The sequence below is a fragment of the Hyperolius riggenbachi genome, chromosome 11 (genome assembly GCF_040937935.1).
Source record: "Hyperolius riggenbachi isolate aHypRig1 chromosome 11, aHypRig1.pri, whole genome shotgun sequence".
In the NCBI taxonomy this organism is placed as follows: domain Eukaryota; kingdom Metazoa; phylum Chordata; class Amphibia; order Anura; family Hyperoliidae; genus Hyperolius; species Hyperolius riggenbachi.
In genome coordinates, this window is record NC_090656.1 from 118,602,381 (window position 1) to 118,626,941 (window position 24,561).

At 46.4% G+C, this 24,561-nt stretch overlaps 1 protein-coding gene across 1 annotated transcript in view; it reads left to right on the forward strand.

Annotated features, from left to right (window-relative positions):
• Positions 1 to 24,561, forward strand: part of LOC137537858 (mucin-5AC-like) — a 343,296-nt gene that overhangs the window by 20,515 nt on the left and 298,220 nt on the right. The gene's annotated exons all lie outside the window — the stretch shown is intronic.

Below are 24,561 nucleotides of genomic sequence, written 5' to 3' on the forward strand. Positions count from 1 at the left end.
TATGACCCCAATATGCACAATCCAGAGCAGATATGACCCCAATATGCACAATCCGTAGCAGATATGACCCCAATATGCACAATCCGTAGTAGATATGACCCCAATATGCACAATCCGTAGCAGATATGACACCAATATGCACAATCCGTAGCAGAAATGACCCCAATATGCACAATCAGCAACACCTGAAAAAGAAAAGAAAAACCCATTTACTCACCTACAGCCAGAAGACCTTCTTTCCCGACCACTGGCACGACCTCCTTGTGGCGCGAAGCGCCCGCGCGCCCACGATCCTCTTTCTTCCCGACGTCACGACGAGACTTCCTGCTTGCATGCTGAGAGCAGGGCTACGGGAAAATGGCCGCCCGAAGTCTGCAGAACAGGGCTTCGGGCGGCCATGTTACCGTAGCCCTGCCTGCTGCTCCGTGCTGCCGCTGTGTGAACTGACTTGGCGTCTTTTAGACGCCTGAAGTCAGTTCACTCCAGGGGGTGCTTTGGGGGTGCTTGGACAATTCTAGGGGGTGCTCGAGCACCCCCAAGCACCCCCCTGGCGCCGCCCCTGCTTATGGGACATCTGGACACCTATACTGGGGGGTTGGTACCCACATCTGGCTATATAGTGGTGACTCAACCCACATCATGTCATGGACACACTCACTTTGCCTCAGAGGGGCTCACAATATAATCCTACCATAGTCATAGTCTGATGTCCTGCCATATTTTGTATTTATTTAGTGCTGACATCTCCTGCAGCACTTTGCAGACTACATAGGCATATGACTGACTGTCCTCAGAGGAGCTCACAATCTAATCTTACCATAGTCATAGTCTAATGGCCTACCATATTAATATTATTTATTATGTATTTATATTGCACTTGCATCTTCTGCAGCACATTACAGAGTACATAGTCATGGCACTAACTGTCCCCAGAGTCAAAATCTAATCCTACCACAGTCATAGTCTAATGTCCATACCATATTATTATTATGTATTTATATAGCACTGGCATCTTTTGCAGCACTTTACAGAGTACACAGTCATTGCACTGACCGTCCTCAGAGGAGCTCACAATTTAATCTCTACCATAGTCATAGTCTAATGTCCTACCATATTATTATAATTATGTGTATATATATATGCTAAGTTCATGTAAATTTGGCTCCACCCGTGACCACGCCCACATTCTGGTTTACAGCTATTAACCGCTAAAGTCGTCGGCTGTTCGCCTACCATTTAAGTCTATGGAGCCCACTGAATTGCCTGTTTGGGATTTTTTGTGGTAAACTCCCATTTGCGAACTGAAATTGTGATGTTTGCCACATACTTGCAACTCAACTAAACCCAAAGTACAACAAGGAAAATTCTTAATATTAGAGGAAATTATAACTATTACCTTTGGAACTAATCTTTTCAAATTCAAAAATCCATTGTGTAGCTGTGCTTCCCTATAGCTGACTTAGCTTTCCTTCCAGACTTAAGACCTCATAGGCCTGATCCAATTTAAGTTAAAGGAATACTGTAGGGGGTCGGGGGAAATTGAGTTGAACTTACCCGGGGCATGGGCGTAGGGCCCGTGGTCGCAGCGGTCGCCTTGGCGACCGGGCCCGGCTCCTGAGGAGGCGGGGGAGGGGCCCATCTCCGTTTGGAGGGCCATGCGACCGTGCACGCTGGTAGGAGGGAGCCGCAGCCGCGGGGAGGGCAGCCCGACCTCTCCCTCCCTTCCTCTCCCCGGGCCCCCCCCCCCCCCTCAGATGCAGAGTGCAGCTCACGGAAGCGCTGTAGGCAGAACTCACCTCCCTGCGTTCCACTCGCCGCTGATCTCCTCTCTGGCTGGCTCTGCATAGATGTTGTTACACACGCAGCTTCCGGCTAAACAGGAAGCTGCGTGTGTAAGCATCTATGCAGAGCCAGCCAGAGAGGAGATCAGCGGCGATTGGAACCAGGGACGGAGGTGAGTTCTGCCTACAGCGCTTCCGTGAGCCGCTCACTCTGCATCTGAGGGGGGGGCCCCGGGGAGAGGAAGGGAGGGAGAGGTCGGGCTGCCCTCCCCGCGGCTGCGGCCCCCCCCTCCATTATGGGGACGGGGCACCTACCTACCTGCCCTATCCTGGGGGGCAGCTACCTAATCTATCCTGGGGGGCACCTACCTAATCTAACCTATACTCGGGGGCACCTACCTAATCTATCCTGGGGGGCAGCTACCTAATCTATTCTGGGGGGCAGCTACCTAATCTAACCTATACTGGGGGGTACCTACCTAATCTATCCTGGGGGCAGCTACCTAATCTATCCTGGGGGGCATCTACCTAATCCTGGGGGGCAGCTACCTAATCTATCCTGGGGGGCAGCTACCTAATCTATCCTGGGGGGCACCTACCTATTCTAACCTAATCCTGGGGGGCAGCTACCTAATCTATCCTGGGGGGCAGCTACCTAATCTATCCTGGGGGGCAGCTACCTAATCTATCCTGGGGGGCAGCTACCTCATCTAACCTATACTGGGGGGCACCTACCTAATCTATCCTGGGGGCAGCTACCTAATCTATCCTGGGGGGCAGCTACCTAATCTAACCTATACTGGGGGGCACCTACCTAATCTAACCTATACTAGGGGGCACCAAACTAATCTAATTTATACTGGGGGCACCTACCTATCTAACCTATACTGGGGGCACTTACTTATCTAACCTGTATTGGGGGCACCTAGCTAGCCTATACAGGTGGCAACTAAACTGGCTACCTATATTGGAGGCACCTACCTAACTAACCTATACTGGGGGCACCTACCTATCTAACCTACGCTGGGGGCAACTATTCTGGCTACCTATATTAGAGGCACCCACCTAGCTAACCTGTACTGGGGGCACCTATCTATCTAACTTATACCGGCGGCGCCTGCCTATCTCACCTATACCGGGGGCAACTATACTGGCTTACCTATGCCTGACTACCTATACTGGGGGTACCTATAGCTGGCTATAGGGATTTTGATATGTGTGTGCATCCGTCGGGTGTTGCCGGGGGAGGGGGGGCTGTTGTTGCCGGGGGGGGGGGCCCACATCCAGATTCCGCATCGGGGCCCAGAGGTTTGTAGCTACGCCACTGACCCGGGGCTTCTAATAGTCCCCCACAGACATCCTGTGCCAACGCAGCCAGTCATTGATGCTCCGGCCCCGCCTCCGGTTCACATCTGGAATTTCAGACTGTAAAGTCTGAAAACTACTGCGTCTGCGTTGCCGTGTCCTCACTCCCGCTGATGTCTCCAGGAGCGTACTGCGCAGGCACAGAGCATACTGGGCCTGCGCAGTACACTCCTGGTGACGTCAGTGGGAGCGAGGACACGGCAACGCAGGCGCAGTGGTTTTCAGAGTTTAAAGTCTGAAATTCCAGAAGTGAGCCAGAGGCGGGGCCGGAGCATCGGTGAGTGGCTGCGCGGGCACAGGATGTCTGCGGGGGACTATTAGAAGCCCCGGGTAAGTTCAACTCATTTTCCCCCAAATTAACTCTCCAGCACTCTGCAATTGAAAAAGTACCAAAAAGTAGGCTAAAAAGCACTATCAAAATTATTCTGTTTATTTTATTTATTTAATCTTGTATTTTCTTGCTTGCTTTTGACGTAAAGAGACTCTGAAGTGAGAATAAATCTCGCTTCAGAGCTCATAAATAGCGGGGGCACGTGTGCCCCTGCTAAACCGCCGCTATAGCGCGGCTTAACGGGGGTCCCTTCACCCCCAAAGCGACCACTGCAACACTTGGTCGCAGATTTGGTCGTGATTTATTGCTTCCTGGAGGCAGGGCTAACGGCTGCAGCCCTGCCTCCAGTCGCGTCTGTCAGCGGCGCATCGCCGCCTCTCCCCCGCCCCTCTCAGTGAAGGAAGACTGAGAGGGGCGGGGGAGAGGCGGAGATACGTGCTGACAGACGCGCATAGGGCAGGGCTGCGGCGGCTAGCCCTGCCCCAACCAGGAAACGCTCCCCGGGTGTATCGAGGGGGATTTGGGGGTGAAGGGACCCCCGTTAAGCCGCGCTATAGCGGCGTTTTAGCAGGGGCACACATGCCCCTGCTATTTATGAGGTCTGAAGCGAGATTTATTCTCGCTTCAGACTCTCTTTAAAAGGCATTTTTTTGATAAAATGTGAAAATATCACCTAAGAAAACTTATTAAGAAAAAGTATACAGTGAACAGAAGTGCCAACAGGATAAAAATCACTAAAAGTTTTAGAATGCACAGGAGGCAGTGGTGGACTTACCTCCTTGAAGCAGACACATAGACTGTCAGATTCAAAAAAGACAAATGTATTGACATACTCCGAATACAATGTTGCAACATGTTTCACAGATGTAATCCTGTTTTTCGATTCGTGAACATTGAACACAAATTTTCGTAAAAGTTTGCAAACAGACTGTTTGCAGTGGGCTCCATAGACTTTAATGGCAGGCGAACTGCCGCCCACTTAAGCGGTTAATAGCAAAGCCCCCTTACATACTAGAAACACCAAATTTGCAGGGTATGTGGAGGGGGGCAGTGACTACAAGAGGAATTTTTTTTTCAAAAAGACCTTATAGTTTTTGAGAAAATCAATTTTAAAGTTCTCCTTCTGACGGTGGGAAAATTAAACGCTTACCGACTTTAGCGGTTAATAGCAAAGCCCCCTTAACCACTTGCCGACCGCCCACAGCCGATGGGTGGTGGCAAGGGCTGGGCCCAAATGAATGCAATACGCCCTTCGGCGGTGACGGCGGGCGTGGTTATGCGCCAATCACGTCATGCATCAGGCTCCGCCCCCTTGCGCAGTAACCCGCCGGCCGTTCAGAAGCGTAGGAGAACTTTAAAATCGATTTTCTCAAAAACTATAAGGTTTTTTGGAAAAAAAAAATCCTCTTGTAGTCACTGTCCCCCTCCACATTCTAGCATGTAAGGGGGCTTTGCTATTAACCGCTAAAGTCGGCGGGCACTCACTAGAGATGGCCCATACCGTTCGCCGGCAAACGGGAACCAGCGAACTTCTGTGGTTCGTGATCGCGGAGAACCGCAAACTTTTCCCGAAGTTCGATCCGCCCCTGTACTACATCGTTAGAGTCAACTTTGACCCTATACATCACAGTCAGCAGGCACATTGTAGCCAGTCAGGCTACACTCCCTCCTGGAGCCCCCCCCCCCCTTATAAAAGGCAGGCAGCGTCAGCCATTTCGCTCACTCGTGTGGCTGCAGTAATTAGAGTAAGGAGAGGTGCTCCAGAGACATTAGGGAAAGCTTAGGTAGGCTACAGTTAGGCTTTGTTAGGTTGCTCTTTCTTGCTGATACGTATTGCTAAAAAAGCACTCCTCATCCTCAACAGCTCTTTTGAGAGCTAATGTTGTTCTTGTGATTTTTTTTTTTTTTTTGTGTGTCCCACAGACATTTGTGTTGCATAAAAAACCCTGTCAGTCAGTCGCAGCTACTGCTGGGACTTTGACCCTTGGTAATTCCTACTGTGCCACTGCCAGGCCCAGCACATTCAGTGACTACCTGTGTGTGTGACAGGTGCAGATTTGTAATACCCATCACTGCATATACCTGCCTGTTGTTCAGTGCACCCACCTACCTACCTGAGCGCACACAGTGTCACTGTGCCTGTTCGGTACCTGTGTGTGTGTGTGAGACAGGTGCAGATTTGTAATACCCATCACTGCATATACCTACCTGTTGTTCAGTGCACCCACCTATCTACGTGAGCGCACGCAGTGTCACTGTGCCTGTTTGATACCTGTGAGTGTGTGACAGGTGCACATTTGTAATACCATAACTGAATATACCTACCTGTTGTTCACAGTGCACCCACCTATCTACGTGAGCGCACGCAGTGTCACTGTGCCTGTTCGGTACCTGTGTGTGTGTGACAGGTGCATATTTGTAACTCCCATCACTGCATATACCTACCAGTTGTTCAATGCACCCACCTACCTACGTGAGCGCACGCAGTGTCACTGCGCCTGTTCACGGTACCTGTGTGTGTGACAGCTGCAAATTTGTAATACCAGTCATTGCATAATTGTTCACAGTACCTGTGTGACCGCACGCTGTGTAATATAACACTCCGAGCATACCTGTTAACTGCACCTGTGTGACAGCTGCACATTGTATTGTAATACCAGTCACTGTACACCTTTCACTGTACCTGTGTGACTGCACATTGTATTAGTCAAGTCAGTGCATACCTTTCACTTCATCCTCCCGATATAAACAAAACAGGTAGAGGCAGAGGCAGGGGCAGATCCAGAGGCAAGCCACTCGACAGGTCTGTTTGAGGTCGTGCTGACGTGATTTCGTGCAGCCCTGGACCAAAGTATAGTGCTCAGAAGAAGGCACATCCCATCAAACTCCCAAGATTGTCAGGACGTGGTTGACTATTTAACACAGAACACCTCTTCTTCCGCAGCCACCAGCGCTACTACAAGCACCACATCCACTGCATTTGACACTTTGCAGGAATTATTTGGTGGGGAATTAACTGATGCACAACCATTATTGTTACAACAAGATGAAGGCGCTAAGCAAGTTACACCACCTCATATGTCTGAGTTAGGCAACACTATGGATGTAACGTGTGAGGAGGAGGATGATGAAGTACCTGCTGTTGGTGCAGTTTATGAGGTGTCTAAGGCAAGCAAAACTGGGGAGGATGATGATGATGATGATTATGATGATACGGATGCCACATGGGTTCCTAAGAGACACAATGACCAAGGGGACAGTTCAGAGGGGGAGTCAGAGAGGAGTAGGGGGAGACGAGTTGCTGAAAGAAGCAGGGGGAGCTCGTTGTCAGAAACAGCTTGTGGCAGTGTCCGGCGCCATGTATCGCCATCTATGGACAGCCAGCCAACATGCCCTTCAACGTCAGGTGCTGAGGACACCTTAGTGCCCACACCCCAGGGGGCTCAGTGGTTTGGAAATTTTTTAGTGTGTTTGCCGTAGATCAGAGCAATGCCATCTGTTCTCTCTGCCTCCAAAAACTGAGCCGTGGAAAGGCCAACACCCACGTAGGGACAATTGCCTTACGAAGGCACATGCAGAAAAGGCACAAACTGCAATGAGGAGACCACCTGAGGAAAAGCAGCACCTTAAAGAAAAGCCACCCTCCTTCTCCTCTTCCTCCGTCAGGTGCATCATCTTCAGCCGCTTTCTCCCTTGCACCTTCACAATCACAGCCACCCTCCTCCACTCTGCCTCTCACCTTGAGTGGATCCTGCTCCTCTGCCCACAGCAGCAGCCAGGTGTCCGTGAGGGAAATCTTTGAGCGGAAGAAGCCAATTTCTGCTAGTCACCCCCTTGCCTGGCGTCTGACAGCTGGCTTTGCAGAAATGTTAGCTCGTCAGCTGTTACCATACCAGCTGGTGGACTCTAAGGCCTTCTGTAAATTTGTGGCCATTGGGACACAGCAGTGGAAGATACCAGGCTGCAATTATTTCTCTAAAAAGGCGATACCCAAACTGTACCATGAAGTTGAGAGGCAAGTGGTGTCATCACTGGCCCACAGCGTTGGGTCAAGGGTCAATCTGACCACGGATGCCTGGTCTGCCAAGCACGGTCAGGGCAGGTATATTACTTACACAGCCCATTGGGTAAACCTGGTGACCTCTGGCAAGCAGGGAGTACGTGGCTGTGCAGCAGAACTTGTGACACCTCCACGGCTTGCAGGCAGGCCAGCTGCCACCTCCTCTCCTCCTGCTACATCCTCTTCGCTGTCGTCCTCCTCCTTGGCTGAGTGGCAGTTCAATTCTACTGGTTCTGCAATCTCCTCTCCAGCTACACAGCCCCAACTCCCCAGGGGCCAGGGCCAATGCTGCATGCCAGGTACAACAATGTCTTGCCTCAAAGTGGAGAGTCACACTGGAGCAGCTCTCCTGGCTGCTCTTAACAAACAGGTGGATCAGTGGCTGACCCCGCACCAACTGGAGATCGGCAACGTGGTGTGTGACAACGGCAGCAATCTCATTTTGGCTTTGAATTTGGAAAAGTTGACACGTTCCCTGCATGGCACATGTGCTAAATCTCATCATTCAGAGATTTGTGTCTAAGTACCCAGGCTTACAGGACGTCCTGAAGCAGGCCAGGAAGTTGTGTGGGCACTTCAGGCGGTCTTACACGGCCATGGCACGCTTTGCGGATATTCAGCGGAGAAACAACTTGCCGGTGAGACGCTTGATTTGCGATAGCCCGACTCACTGGAATTCGACCCTGATGATGTTCACCTGTTACAACAGGAGAAAGCCGTCACCCAGTATCTCTACAACTACAGTAGAAGGACACACTCTGGGGAGATGGGGATGTTCTGGCCGAAGAACTGGACACTCATGCGAAATGCCTGCAGGCTCATGTGGCAGTTTGAGGAGGTGACAAACCTGGTGAGTCGCAGTGAAGGCGCCATCAGCGACCTGATCCCGTATGCTTTCTTCCTAGAGCGTACCGTGCGTAGAGTGGTGGAGGGAGGCGCTGGAGCGGCGCTGACAGACAGCGCATAGGTAAACATTGTGCTGGCAACACGCTGTGTGTCGCCAGCACTGCGGGGGGTATAGCAGCGCGCAGGGGGGTCCTGGAGGCACACCATGGGGCAACAGAGGCTGGTGTTAGTGTGCACAACCAGCCTCTGTGCCCCAATAACATGACTAAATCCCACCTCGGGTTCTCTTTCAATCATCACACTGTGCAAGTTCCGGTAACTTGTTTAATGTAAATGATCAAAAGAAGGTAAAACTGTAAATCCAAACAAAAGCATAGTATCAGACCATGCATGCAATGCAAAATCGTGGATTCATACAATACAGCATCTATCAAACATTAAATGCATGAGAATACACTGCACAACATAGAATGCTGCTGCAGATGAGGAAACTATCACATCATGAACTAAGGATCAGAATATGTATAACAGCATGATGAATGAATCTGAGTGCAGAAGAACTACACAGATCTCAGAGCATGTGACAGGTATCTCCCAACATACAAGAGCTATGGCCTAGCTATAAAGCTCTAACAAATGCATGTATACAACAAATATGCATTCTACATTACAGATATACTGTAGGTAAAAGATGAGGTTTGACATATCAACGATGCTTGGATTGGCGTGGATGAAAGATAGAAGGATGTGGATTGCAACAGCACAGTGGGAATCTGGCTGGGCCTGTACAACAAACTGCTTCCTGTTCACAAAGCATCTACTTCCTCCCTGTCACGTGACTTCTGGATAATACAGCAAGGAACAAATGCTATTTTGAAAGTGTCCTCTAGAGGGAGTAGAGTTCAGTTATACTAATTAATAGAATCTGGCTGTGGACAGACAGCACACTCCCCGCCTGGTATCTATAAGATACCACACATTAACAAATCACTGAAAGTTATTCTGCAGGAGATAAGAGCAAGACAAGTTCTGTTACTGGTCTAATAAACAAACCTGAACTGCCTTCTGTATTTACTTTCACCTCTACCTTACGGACCCTACCATCATTATGAGGGAAGGTCTTAGTCACTCGACCCATAGGCCACTTAATCTGCTTGGTTTGGTGATTTTTCAGAAGCACAATGTCACCCTGCTGAACATTTGGCCTGTCTGACTGCCACTTCTTTCGTACCTGAAGAGTAGACAGATACTGTTTGTACCATCTGTGCCAAAAGTCTTTAGACAGGCTCTGAACCTGTCTCCACTGTCGTTTGTAGAGGTCTTTGTAGTCAAATGTTTCAGAGAGTGCTGCATAAGATACAATCTTTTGAGTTATTAGGGTTGCTGGAGTAAGGACTTGTGGAGCTTCAGGATCTGGTAAGACTGGTATCAATGGTCTTGAGTTCACAATAGCAGTCACTTCTGCCATCAAAGTAGCTAGGACTTCATGAGTAAGCCTTGAAGGTTGTTGCAAAAACATGGAATCTAGTATCCTCCTGGTGATTCCGATCATCCTTTCCCACACTCCTCCCATGTGGGAAGCATGAGGGGGGGTTGAAAATCCAAACCACTTCTTGCTTTGAAAGAAAACTCTCTACCTTGTCATCAAGGTTAGAGGAGATTTTGAATTCATGGCAAGCACCTACGAAGTTCGTTCCTCTGTCTGATCTAATGGTTTTGACTGGGCCACGAATAGCAAAGAACCTTCTCAAGGCATTTATGAAACTTGAGGCATCCATGGATTCCACAATCTCTATGTGGATGGCACGGATGTTGAGACAGGTGAAAAGAACTGCCCACCTTTTGCTATTGGCTTTACCTCCACGGGTATGTCTGGAGCACATTGACCAAGGACCAAATACATCTAGGCCAGGGGTCTCAAACTCGCGGCCCGCAGGCCATTTGCGGCCCTCGATACAATATTTTGTGGCCCTCACCGGCAAAAGCTTCCTTATAGTTCGCTTCAGTGCTCCCAAGTAATCTGCTGCATCCGCGACCCTAAACGAGGGCTGCAGGGCCCCCAAATCGCCCGGGGGGCAATCCGCCGGCATTTCCTGAAAGGGGCAGAGCTTTCAGCTTCAGCTCTGCCCCTCCTGACGTCAATCGCTGAATGGATCACCGCCTCTCTCCGCCCCTCTCTGTGAAGGAAGAGTGAGAGGGGCGGGCAGAGGCGACGATGCGCCGCGATTGTGAAATTCCTTATGCGGCCCAGCCTCATCCTGACTTTGCCTCCTGCGGCCCCCCAGGTAAATTGAGTTTGAGACCCCTGATCTAGGCCAATATATGTGAATGGAGGAACTGTGCTGAGTCTGTCAGGTGGTGAGTCTGCCACTTTCTGTGTTTCACAGGCCCTTCTGAGCTTCCGGCAGGTAACACATTTGAAGATGAAACTGGAAACATTCCTCTTAACTCCCAGTACCCAATACCCGCTGAATGAATAGCTCCTTCTGTAATGTGCTGTCCTTGGTGCTGTGACTGGGTTTGGTAGTAATGGGTTATGAGGGTGGCAATGTGGTGTCGACCGGGGATAATGACTGGGTTTTTCTCATCATGTCCAAGATTTGCGTTGTGTAGACGTCCACCTACTCTTAATAGCCCATCTACATCTATGAAGGGATCTAAAGCTCTAAGTGGACTGTCATTGAGGATACTCTTTCTCTCTTGAATGCAGAGGATCTCCCTAGGAAATGTTTCTTCTTGCACATTTTTGATGATGGTTATTCTGGCTTTCTTGAGAAACTCGATAAGATGTGGTCCTGTGCAGAGGTGCCAACAATTGCAGTTTTCAGGACGTTCTTCTGCCTTCACCTAGTAAAGTTGAGTAATGTGAAAGAGATGAGTGACAGCTCGTGTCAAAGTATTCCAGCTAGAGAATCGGCAAAAACGTTCAGATCCTAGTCTCTTCTTTCTATATACAGTACTTAATGCTGTCACCTCAGGATGAATGTCTGTATCAGTCGTTGGATCAACAAGGTCAAAGGCCTCAGTCTCAGTCTTTTCAAATGGTGCATTTGAATTAAGTAGGAATGTTGGACCTGCAAGCAACATTAAGTCTTGTCGATGTGCTGTTGAGACAGATCTGGTGGCGAGATCTGCTAGATTATCCTTTGTAGGCACATAATGCCATTGCTTTGGGATCGAACATCTTCTTATCCTCTGGACTTGATTACTGACAAACACATAAAATCTTCTTTTCTCATTGTAAATGTAGCCCAGAATGATTTTACTATCAGTGAAAAAGCTAACAGTGTCTATGTTCAAGTCGATTTCTGTGGTGATTAATTCAGCAATGTCCACAGCAAGGACAGCTGCACTAAGCTCCAGCCGTGGGATGGTGAGTTCTGGACGTAAGGTTAGCTTTGCCTTTCCTAAGATGAACCCAATGTGAGATTCTCCTTGAGCATCGACAACCTTTAAGTAGGCTACTGCTGCTATTGCCTGGACAGAGGCATCTGAGAATACACAAAGTTCCTTATACTGAGCATTAGAGCAGGAAATTGATCCATAAGGTCTGGATACCTCAATGTGTCTCAACTGCTTTAGGGATTCTCTGCAATCTTCCTACTGCTGTTTCTTTTCCTCAGGTAGAGGTGCATCCCAATCTTGACTATCTGCAGTGAGATAACAAAGAATAAGTTTTCCTCTTATGGTGACTGGTGCGGCTATACCTAGAGGATCATATACACTGTTCACGGTAGAGAGGACTCCTCGACGAGTGAAAGGTCTATTCTCTTGTGATACTTGGAATGTCAAAACATCTTTTTTGAGGTCCCAGCTAATGCCAAGGCTTCTCTGAATGGGTAATGCATCAGCACTGAAATCAAGATCCCTTAACTCACTTGCCTGATCTTCTGAAGGGAAGGCCATCATGACCTCTCTGCTGTTTGATGCCAGCTTATAAAGGTGAAGGTTGGAACATGCCAGCATCTCTCTAGTTCTCTTCAAAAGGTTGATGGCTTGTGTTGCAGTCGGAAGAGATTTTAGCCGATTGTCAACGTTAAAGTCTCTTTCCACAAATTCTCTTGCATCTGCAACAAACTGTCTTTCTGCTTCGAGTTTGAGGCCAAAAATGGCTACTGCTGGTGAGGAGCTGTTGCCAAAAATATGCACTTTCATCCGCCATTCGATGATGTCTTCTGCTGGGTTATTATCCTTATGCCAGAAGAATCTTAAAAAGTTCCTATCTTCAGGTCTAACCAGGAAACAATGGAACATTTGACCAATGTCAGCCACAAAGGCAATGGCGTCCTTTCGAAAGCGAAGTAATACTCCTAAGAGATTGTTGTTGAGGTCTGGACCTTTCAAAAGGATGTCCCACCACACTGGGCACTTGAATCAAAGACCACCCTGATTTGCAAGGGTTTCTTTGGGTGGTATACCCCAAACAGAAGCAGATACCAGCATTCCTCTTCTGTATCAAGGAGTGGCGCTACTTCACAATGGCCATTGTGTATTGTTTTCTCCATGAAGGCAAAGAAATGTTCTTTCATTTCAGGCTTCTGCTTGAAGGATTTTTGAAGAGACCTGAATCAGTGCAAAACCTGTGTCTTGTTATTTGGCAACCAATGTTCCTGTGCTTTAAAAGGTAGTGGAGCAACCCAACTGTTGTCTTCATCCCTGTAGAAACCTCTCTTCATTATCTCCATGAAAGCAAGCTCACTGTGGGAAGGAGCCATTTTATCATCTTCTTTGGTAATTTCAAAGGCTTTGTGTCCAATACAATAGGAATTCCAGACAGAGGAGGCCTGCAGGGTCAAGGGTGTGCTTGTATTGAAGCTTTCCTTCACAGCAAAGTAGTTTGGGCAAGGTGTGAACAGCGATCTCCTGCCACTGTCTAAGGTGTTGGTATAGAGGCTATGCACTGTGTATGGTCTGTGGACCCCACCTAGACATACATTGCCCACAATAACCCACCCCAGGTCTAATCTTTGGACGTACGGAGTGTCGTGTGGCCTGTTAATGTGGTCCCTGACCTTGTGTATCCTAATAATATCTCTGCCTAGCAACAGGAGAATGGAGGCATTAGGATCGAGCTCAGGTATCTGAGTGGCTAACTGTCTCAGATGTGTATGATGAAGTGCAACCTCTGGAGTTGGGATCTCTGATCGAACATCTAGGATTTCATCACATTCTATCAGCGTGGGTAGTGGAATGGACACCTTTCTGTCAAGGGATTCCAACTGAAAGCCATGTACCATTCTCCCAGTAGTGTTAATCACTCCCGCACATGTTCTGAGGGTATAGGAAAACTGGTGACCTTTTAACTCAAAAAGCTCAAATAACTCTGGTCTTCTAAGATTGCATAAACTTTCATAGCTCTTTCCCTATGCCCTGTAGGGTACACATTGACTAAAACACATTTTTGAACATGACCTGCCTTGTGGATTCTCTCTACAAACTTCAGTGCACATGGCTGACACATCTGGTGCTGAGCTATTTTCCTGTCCCTCCCCGCCATGCTCTCCCTCTGTTTAAGCTTTCACAGTCCATGGAGTGGGACCGGGATGCATAGCAGACACATGCTTATTGCTATCACATTCAGTACAACAAATAGTCTTATCACAGTCTTTTGAAAAATGTGAAGTAGATGCACAACAATGGTAACAAATGTTATTTTGCTTCAGGAAGGCCTTTCTTTGGACTAAAGGCTTTACCCTGAAGCCACCACATTCATGCAAAGGATGGGGCTTGCGATGAATGAGGCAACCTTGGGTAAGGTCCACTGTCTTGGCATGGGCAGGCTCTTTCTGTGATGGTATATTTGGAGAAGTCTCAGTCTTGTGCACTGAGACAGAAGTTCTATGAGTAGCATTCTTGTGATGGTGTTTCTCTAGTCTCTGACCATCAGAGCTTTGAGGGGACAGGATGAACCCTGGGTCATTGCACATCTTTGCTTGTTGTGTGACAAGACTCACAAAGAAAGAGAATGGTAGAAATAGCACTCAGTGCAGTTCTTTGTATCTGGAACCCTGAGTCATCCACCTCTCTTGTAGGAAAATTGGCAATTTTTGAACAATGTTACTTATACCTCTAGCTGTATCAAGAATGGCTAAACCTGGAAAGTCACCTTCTTCCTTTGCAGCTTGCATTTCCATTAGCAGGTCTCCTAACTCTCTGAGCCTGATATGGTCTTTACTGGAGATGTACCCAAAGCTGTCTACTCTATTCCACAGAGAGTCCTCTATAATCTCAGGAGCCCCATAGCACTCATCAAGTCTCTGCCATGCCATCTGCAAATCCTTTCTGGAGTTGTTCACATGTACAGCTTGCATGCGTTTTACCTGCATGCGTGAGTCAGCGCCTAACCATCTCACCAAAAGATCTATTTCTTCTTTGTAAGAGAGATTAAGATCTGCTATAGCATTTCTGAATGAAGCCCACCAAGCCCTGTAGTTCTCTGGCAGATCGTCAAGCTGCACAAGTCCCCTAGAAATGATTTCTCGTCTTGCCATATATCTTACCAGATCCGACGTGACTTGGTTGTGAGCTAGTGATTCTGTATAGTGATTAGCTGGTGGTATAATTCTTGCATCTGATGAACGAGTATAAGTCTCTTTTTCACTGGAGGTCTAGGATAACTGTAGCCATCAGGTGGATCTGTGCAGTAGCGTGGAGTGTCACATCGCTTGCTATCAATCGCAGGATCTTCCAGGAAGATCTGATAGCTGGAGTTTCTCATTGGAGGGGCACAACATGTTGTGTCTGCAGTGAAGGGAGGGTCTTGATAAGAGGCGTTCTGCTCTTGGAAAGTTGACTGAAGTGGAAGGCTTGCATTGCTGTGTGGGTAGTTGTTTCCATCCTCTGAGATTGGATCAGATTGATGGAGTATCTGTGAATGTTCTCTCACGTATTCCTCAGTACGCTGTATTGCAGCTTCTTGCTGTAAGTCAGACTGGATGTTTTGTTTGTCGCTAAAGTGGTTGTCAGTTTCTAATGCAGCCTCTAATACTTGTGCTTTTGCAGTTGCTGCAGCTGCTGACTTTTTAAAGCTGAGTACTTCTAGTGAAGCTTCTAGACATGCCTTTTCTTGCTTTATCTTTGCTTCTTGTTCTGCAAATGCTATCTGTGCCCTCATGGCGCCTGCTTCGGCTCTGGCTAGTGCTGCCGCTTCAGAAGCACGGGATCGATGTGAGAGTCTGGATGAGAGTGACACTCTGGATCTTGTCTTGTGTGAAACTTCAGACACCTTTGTGTTGCTAGAGGTGGGTCTATGAGACAGTACCTAGGGGCGTGGCTTAGCGCGGGACCAAGATGGACGCAACTGCCTAGAGCTCTCCTCAGGGCTACCTCCGAACCAAGCCCATACGCGCTCTATACGCACCATGAGAAAAGGTACTTTATCCCAAATACAAACCAGATCCTCCAGAGACCCTTCTACACCGGCTGGAAAAAGCATCCCGGACATATTCCGTGCACAAAAGGCCAAGACCTCGACCGCCCAGCCAGCCAAGATGGCGCAGGAAGGGAGAGGACCCACGCCCTCTTGCTCGGCAGAAATCTCGCCGGACCACTCAACCAAGTCGCAAGAAAGTTCAAACAGAACATCTACGCTGGCAGATATGAAAAAGCTTGCAACGGAGATCAAGTCAGCTCTCTCGGCAGCCATAGCGGAGATTAAGGAGGACATGGCGGACATCTCCTCTAGGCTGCGTGCCATCGAATCCACCGGAGAAAAAAGAGACGCCATGATCAATGCTTCTGGAAAAGCCATACATCAGCATAATAAGCTACTGATTGAATCCAACAGACAGATCGAGGACCTCGATAACAGAGGCAGGAGATGTAATATACGTGTAAGAGGCTTACCGGAGTCTGTCCTAACGGATCAAATCATCCCAGCTCTCACCGCCATATTCAACGGCCTACTGGAGAGACCGAGAGAGGACAACATAGACTTCGTTCGAGCACACCGAGCTTTGAAGCCTATGGGAGCTGACAACGACCCGCCGAGAGATATCATATGTTGTCTTCAATCCTTCCCGCTTAAGGACAGCATAATGAAGGCTGCTCGAGATCAAGAGGAAATCCTCTTCAACGAGGCAAAGATCACCATTTTCCAGGACTTATCACCAATAACTCTGGCAAACAGGAGGGCCCTGAAGCCTTTACTGCAACTGCTCCAGAACGACGGAATAAAATATCGTTGGAGATTTCCGTTTGCCCTTGCGGCCTTTGACGGCGACAAGAATGGTCTCCTGCGCACTCCCGAGGACCTCCCGGCCTTCTGCAAGACCTTTGGCTTACAAACGCCTGCGTTACCAGGATGGTACGCCGACTTTCGCCTACCCAAAGAGCTACAAGAGGGCAAAGAGAAGAGCCACACTAAACCACGGAGATTCTCGCAACCATCCAAGAGAAATGCCTCGAGATCATCACACTCTTCAGATGACTCCTCGCAGTACTCGGGAAATCGCCGCCTGAGGGAAGATAAGTAAACACCTCTTTCCCTACCTTTGCTATTTTTCCTGGCCATGTCGTTTTGGTTAACTAAGACCCTTGACTTGCCCCCTCCATAGAACAATGACTGATTGCTGTGATCTACGCCACTCCTTAAGCAGGGCCCACCCGCCATCATTTTATTATAGATGGGCCACAAAGACAGCCTGCACCCAGCTTGGAGACTGTTGGCGCATATTCTATTACTTGAACTTTAAATTGATACGCAGAATGCTTTAATGCAGACCCTATCCTCCCTTACCCTGAGCTGTGGGACAAAACATATAACACCTTGGACCGATACTATCTCCTACACGGAGAGGAAAGATACACGCCGTGAGATAAACACTGATTTCCTGATAGGGACCGGTCGAAAGGTTGCTGTTCGAAATGGTTGCTCTCTTTTGGGGGAGGTCTGTGTGGGACGCGCTGGGCTGCCTGTCGGGTGCTGGGGTATGCCTCCCCAATTGCATCTGGCCCCGTTATAGGCGGCTATGCATGGGCGGGCATGCTCCTGTTTGTTCCCACCTGGCTGGCGGTGAAGTGAGGCTCTAGAGACTACAGACGAAAAACTTGGGAATATACTTCTCCCTCTGAGGTTTACACGGTTAGATTTTTATGACCACAACAATCTGTTATGTGATGTACTCATAATAATACGATATAGCCCATATTGAAGGGAAAACCTAGATCTGCTGGGGGGGACTTGCCCTGCGCTGCTCTGGGTCGCTTGGTGGGTGTTGGGCTGCGCTCGCCCAACTGCACGTACCTCCGTTTTAGGGGGGGTGCATGGGCGAGCGTGTGCCCCTTGGATATCACTCGGCTGGCGGTCTGGGGCGGCGCACGGAGGAGGAGGAGTCACCATCCATAGCGATTCTGCACAACAAGAACTCACCAGCGAACTGCCTAACTCTCACTGGGATTACACCAGAGGACCCTAGGGAATACCTTGATTTAAACAAACAGATGAAGTATACCAATTTAAAAGCTTGTATTTACTCATTTTACCTGAGATGTCATGGGGTTAATTGTTCCCTGGAGCCCTGAAATTTGGGGGGAGGACACATTGGATTTAGTGGCAAACAACTATGTGTGTGCAGGTATATGCTGGCTCAACTGCAAGAACTCTCGTTTTAGAGAGGGTGCATGAGCGAGCATATCCCTTCTGGATGTTGCTTGGCGGGTATCCTGAAATGGTGTACAGGAGGAGACAAGCCTCTACCCTCATAAGCTTTATATAGCAATATGTACCAAATAGGCTACCTAGCTCACTCTAGGGGTGCATGGCTGGAAGGATGGCCCACGGTTGCTATCCACATAAGGAGGGACAGGCAGACAAGGGTTTCTCTGGTTTGTTAAATGCTGAATTGGATTTTCTTAACAATCTCAACAGCAGACTAAATGGTTTGTTATCACCCACACTATGTTACCTTTTCTGAAGTTCACTCACTACAACTAAAGAAAGATATTATTCAATGATTAGCTTGGTACGGAGGGAACCAACTTAATGGGTTCATTTCTGTTCCCCCGATAACCACCTCACCCCAAACAGAAGGCATTCGTCTTCTGATTATATATCCCACAAACAAACACAGAGTCCCATTTTTCCTGGGCCTGTGTGTGGACCATACTAAACTAAGAAAGCAGGGGAGAAGGAAGAATCATGTATTCCTTCCCCGCCTGTGCTACCATATTGCCCTTTTGACTTTTCCTTCATATTTACTGTTGTGTATGGTTGATATTTAGATACGTGCTAACCCTTTATCTCTTTAAGGTACCAATAAAAGCACGACTATACAACCAAGTGAGGAACTACTAACCTCTACTCTTTTCATTTCTATTGCTTTAACCCATCCCTCCTGAATAAACCCCCCCACCTTTTTCCCTTCTCCGGTCCCATCCCAACCCCATCTAACAGACATGAGTCCGGTAATCTCGAAACCAACGGAACAAACTTCTACTTTCCACCACAGCTGGAAACTAATGTCACTAAACATCAATGGGCTTAATATCCCAGAAAAACGATCATCGCTTTTAGGCTTCTTACACAAACAAAGGATCCATATTGGGTTTCTTCAGGAAACACATTTCTGTAACACGTATATACCTAAACTGCAAAACCACAAGTATACACAAGTATATCACTCTATGAGTCCTACGGGTAAGTCCAAAGGTGTCTCCATAATAATCCATAAAGACGCTAATTTTGAACTGACAGATACCTTAACAGACCCTGAAGGGAGATATCTCTTTGTAAAAGGCAAGTCAGGCAACCGTCATTTTACATTAGCAAACATCTATACGCCAAATACAAAACAACCCTCTTTCCTCTCTGCAACATTGACTAAATTAGGAGACTTTCAATCAGGGACAGTAATCCTGGGAGGAGACTTAAATTTACCTCTCAACCCTCTTATGGACACCTCCACTGGAACATCTTCTATACCATACAAAGCCCTAAAGTTTGTTAAGAAACGCTTAGAAAGCCTTTCACTTTTGGACACATGGAGACTGACACACCCCACCGACAGAGACTACTCTTTCTATTCTGGACTACATAACAAATACAATCGAATAGACTACTTTTTCCTACAACAGAGAGACCTACCCTTCCTAACATCAGCCGAAATTGGAACACAGACTCTTTCTGATCATGACCCAATCTACATGACACTACGTTTTCCTGAACTTGTACAGAAATCCTGGAACTGGAGGCTGAACCCATTTTTGCTGAGTGAAAAATCACACCAACAAACAATCGCAGCAAAACTAGACTCATATTTTGAGCTTAATTCCAACACTGCTGAGAAGGAAATATCTGTCTGGGAGGCACATAAACCAGTTCTAAGGGGATACCTTATCAAACTAGGGGCAAAAATTAAACGGGAAAAACAAGAAGGCATAGACTCCCTTATCCAGAAAATCCGAGACCTAGAAAAAAGACACAAACAATCACTAGCAGCAGAGGCACAGGTCGAATTGGCCCAAGCCCGCTCTACTCTAACAAAACTACTTAACATAGAAACTCGCCGAAAATGGTTCATGAGACAGAAAGTCTTTTACGAGTTAGGAAATAAAAGTGGGAGGCTGCTGGCTAGAGCCCTACGCAAACAGACCATGATAAACAGAATAAAATGCATAGTAGCGTCAGATCAAACTAAACAGCATTCAAATGACAAAATAGCCGAAGAGTTTAGGCAATACTATAGCACCCTATACAATCTAAACCCAGACACCCCCCATAACTCCAATACGCCACATAGGAAAGACCTGCTTAAGGACTTTCTATCCAAATATGGCCTTAAGAAATTCACTGCAGATGAAGCTAAAGAATTAGATGAACCAATCACAGAAGGGGAGTTTTATTGTGCTCTTAAATCCATGAAACCAGGCAAATCTCCTGGCCCTGATGGTTTCACCATTCAATATTATAAACTATTTAAGAATAAGCTTGCACCAAGGTTTGTCTCTGCTTTCAACTCCTTAAGCCCCTCAAAGCTACCATCACCCCAATTTCTTGAAGCCCATATTTCAGTCATCCCTAAAGAGGGAAAAGATCCATGCTTATGCCCTAGCTATAGACCGATTTCGCTTTTAAATACAGACACCAAACTTTTCGCGAAAATAATTGCTAATCGACTGGCCCCTTTTCTACCCATAGCAATTTCTTCAGACCAATCTGGCTTTATTCAGGGACGTGAAGGCAAAGACAATACCATGAAGGCGATAGGGCTCATATCACACATGAAAAAAAATCAGTAAAAGGCATGATGCTTTCTACAGACGCAGAAAAAGCATTCGACCGCATCTCATGGGATTACATGTTCTCCGTGTTGCAAGACATGGGAATACAACAGAACCTTCTGTTCTGGATTCGAGTGCTCTATAATGACCCCACAGCAAAAGTAAAGGTCAATGGGCTTCTGTCACAACCATTCAAAATCTCCAGTGGCACGAGGCAGGGGTGTCCCCTTTCCCCTCTGTTATTTATACTTACGTTAGAACCCTTCCTGAATCAGATTCGATCCGACCAATCGATTAACGGGGTTAAGGTGGGTAATCGAGAGTTTAAAGTTGCTGCCTTCACAGACGACCTGCTTTTTTTCATTAGCAACCCTGCAGTGACAATACCAAACCTACTAAAGAGGTTCTCTGAATTTGGAAGAATATCTAATCTTAAAATAAACTATTCAAAATCAGAAGCTTTAAACATAACCCTTCCCTCCAGCGAAGTCCAACATTACAAAACAACATTTCCATTTAAATGGGCCACAGAAGCGATAAAATATCTTGGAGTTCTAATACCTAGAGACCTGAATAGAATATTTCCACTAAATTTTTCGACAATTGTCGACACACTTGTAAAAGACTTAGATGACTGGAGTACTAGGCCTCGGATATCATGGTTTGGGAGAATAGCCTCTGTCAAAATGAACCTGTTGCCGAGATTTGTATAGGTTTGCCAAACCCTACCAATATTTCTACCAAAATATTTCCTTATGAAACTACAAACGAAAATCGGGGAGTTTATATGGGGCAGAAAAAAACAACCAAGATTGAGACAATCTATCCTATTCTTACCTAAATCAGCAGGAGGGGCTAGCCTACCCAACGTACACAACTACTACTTGGCATCTGTACTAAGTAGAATGTTTGATTGGTGTGATAACATTCAACAGAAACATTGGGTTTATATAGAACAGAACTCCATCCCAATCCCCCTAGCAAGTCTTCCTTGGATAGTTGACCCCCGAAATAAAGAACACGAATCACTAAACCCTCTAGTCCACTCGACCGTCAAAGCAATGCGCTATCTCTTCAAATTAAAAAAAGGTTCCTCACTCTTAGGTCCAATGACACCACTACAGAATAACCCACTTTTCCCACCAGGACACCACTCATCCTTTGCCCCTGACTGGATCGCCACCCCTATATTACGATTGAAGGACCTTGTACCAGAAGGAGTACTTAAACAAATAGACACACTCCATGAAACAGTTTCTTCCGGCAGATTCTCCAACTGGACATACTTTCAGATACGCAGTTTTCTCAACTCTTCTGATGCAAAATCCCAAGCTCGTAAAAAACTTTCTGATTTCGAAAAAAGACTTCTAGAAAAAGGCCCTCACTCCCATTCGATATCCTGGCTGTATGACTGGCTAATTACACCAGATTCCCAAACCGCCCTTCCCTATCAAACCAAGTGGGAAGCCCTCTTAGGAAAATCGATTACGGAAGATCAGTGGCAAAATATTTGGACCTTAAATCACAAGGGGTCTCTAAATGTTACCACCCAAGAACAAGGATACAAGATTCTCACACAATGGTACAAAACCCCAGCAATTCTCTCCAAATACACCCCAGGGGTCCAAGATGTCTGTTGGAGATGTGGCTCTGCAGGAGCTAACATACTTCACATTTTCTGGCAGTGCCCAAACATATCCGCTTTCTGAACACAAGTTCATAAATGGACAGAAAAAATCTCATCAGAAAAAGTCCCAATGACCCCGGAATTCTTTCTATTACATTCGGGCCCTTTCCCATTAAAATATTATAAAAAATCCATCCTCATACACTTAGTGAACGCTGCACGTGCAACAATACCCTTCCTTTGGAAGCAACAGGACCCCCCCACTGTTACACAGTGGTTACACAGACTAGATAAAATAGCACAAATGGAGGAAATCATCCTATTAACACAAGACAGGACAGAACAATTCACACTCACCTGGATGGGATGGGAATTATTTAAATACTCAGATGAATATAAAATGTTGGTGACTTAGGAATCCTTCTGTTACATGTCTCGAGATTATCCAAATATGCTGGAGACTCACATACCGCTCCCCTTACCCTTACTACCTTCCCTTCTCCTACCTCTTTTCCCTGTACCCTCTACATGCTTCTTTCTTTTCTCTAAGTCTCTACTTCTTATATCCTCCTCACAGGATAAAAACTTGGAACAACTAAAATGCACCTCTTAAAATAAAACAAGGAAAGCAATGTTGGAAACTCACATTTTAATTGATGTTACATACCTGTATACCTGTTATGATATGTTAACGGGGATATCTGTACAACTTACCATTTCTATATGTTATGTTATACATTATGACCTCTGTACTGCAAGATATCCTTTCAATAAAGCTTTAAATGTTAAAAGAGACAGTACCTTCAGTAACTCTGAAGTAGAAGCTGTGGCTGCATGGTGATGCTGTGCAGTGTTGCTGCACCCGGATGAAGCGCTTATTCTGCTTGCGTTGCTCTATCGCATTCAAGGGCCTTCTCCGTGGAAGCCGTTGTTTTACTGTCCTGTTCCCCTTATTGTGAAGAATAATATGACAGGTAGTTTACTCGCCCTTCAATCATCACACTGTGTAAGTTCCGCTAACTGTGTAAGTTCCCGTAAGTTTGATCATAATGTAAATGATCAAAAGAAGGTAAAACTGTAAATCCAAACAAAAGCATAGTATCAGACCATGCAAGCAATGCAAAAGCATGGATTCATACAATACAGCATCTATCAAACATCATATGCATGAGAATACACTGTACAACATAGAATGCTGCTGCAGATGAGGAAACTATCACATCATGAACTATGGATCAGAATATGTATAACAGCATGATGAATGAATCTGAGTGCAGAAGAACTACACAGATCTCAGAGCATGTGACAGGCATCTCCCAACATACATGAGCTATGGCCTAGCTATAAAGCTCTAACAAATGCATGTATACAACAAATATGCATTCTACATTACAGATATAGGTAAAAGATGAGGTTTGACATACCAACGATGCTTGGATTGGCGTGGATGAAAGACAGAAGGATGTGGATTGCAACAGCACAGTGGGAATCTGGCTGGGCCTGTACAACAAACTTCTTCCTGTTCACAAAGCATCTACTTCCTCCCTGTCACGTGACTTCAGGATAATACAGCAAGGAACAAATGCTATTTTGAAAGTGTCCACTAGAGGGAGTAGAGTTCAGTTATACTAATTAATAGAATCTGGCTGTGGACAGACAGCACAACATCTTTTCCATCACTTTTCTGGCCAGCATAAATGTTTCTAGTTTTCAAAGTTCGCTTCCCCATTGAAGTCTGTTGTGGTTCACGAAAATTTGTGCGAACCGAACTTGTGCTGAACTTCGCGTTTAAGGTTTGCGAACCAAAAATCTGAGGTCCAAGCCATCTCTAGTTACAATCATGAATTATGATTTTGGATATCCATTATTTCACTCTTGCACTGGGGCTAAGACAAAACAATTATTTCACCATGACACATTACTTATCTGTAAACTTAGAATACATTTCTGATTATAAAATAATGTCTATATACCAACTCCTGAATATTAGGACATAGTGTTCACAATACAGTAAGTCGACCTGTGAAAAACACAATAGAACATTTTTAAAATCTTTTTTTATCTGTGCACTAAAGGGAATCTATAGTAATTTGTATGTATAGTACTGCTAAGAAATAAAACATTATCAGCACAGATATGAGTCTCATATTGTTTTCAGTACAGGAAGAGTTAAGAAACAGTTATCTATGAAAAAGAGCTTCTTTGAGCTCTGCGACTTTATATAGTCATGGACAGAAATGTCTGTTGAAGCTCTCATCTCAACTGTCTCTCAATGTTTCTTCTTTGTTTATGTTGTTTCTGCAGAGAAAAGTTCAAAGTGGCTTAGCCTGCT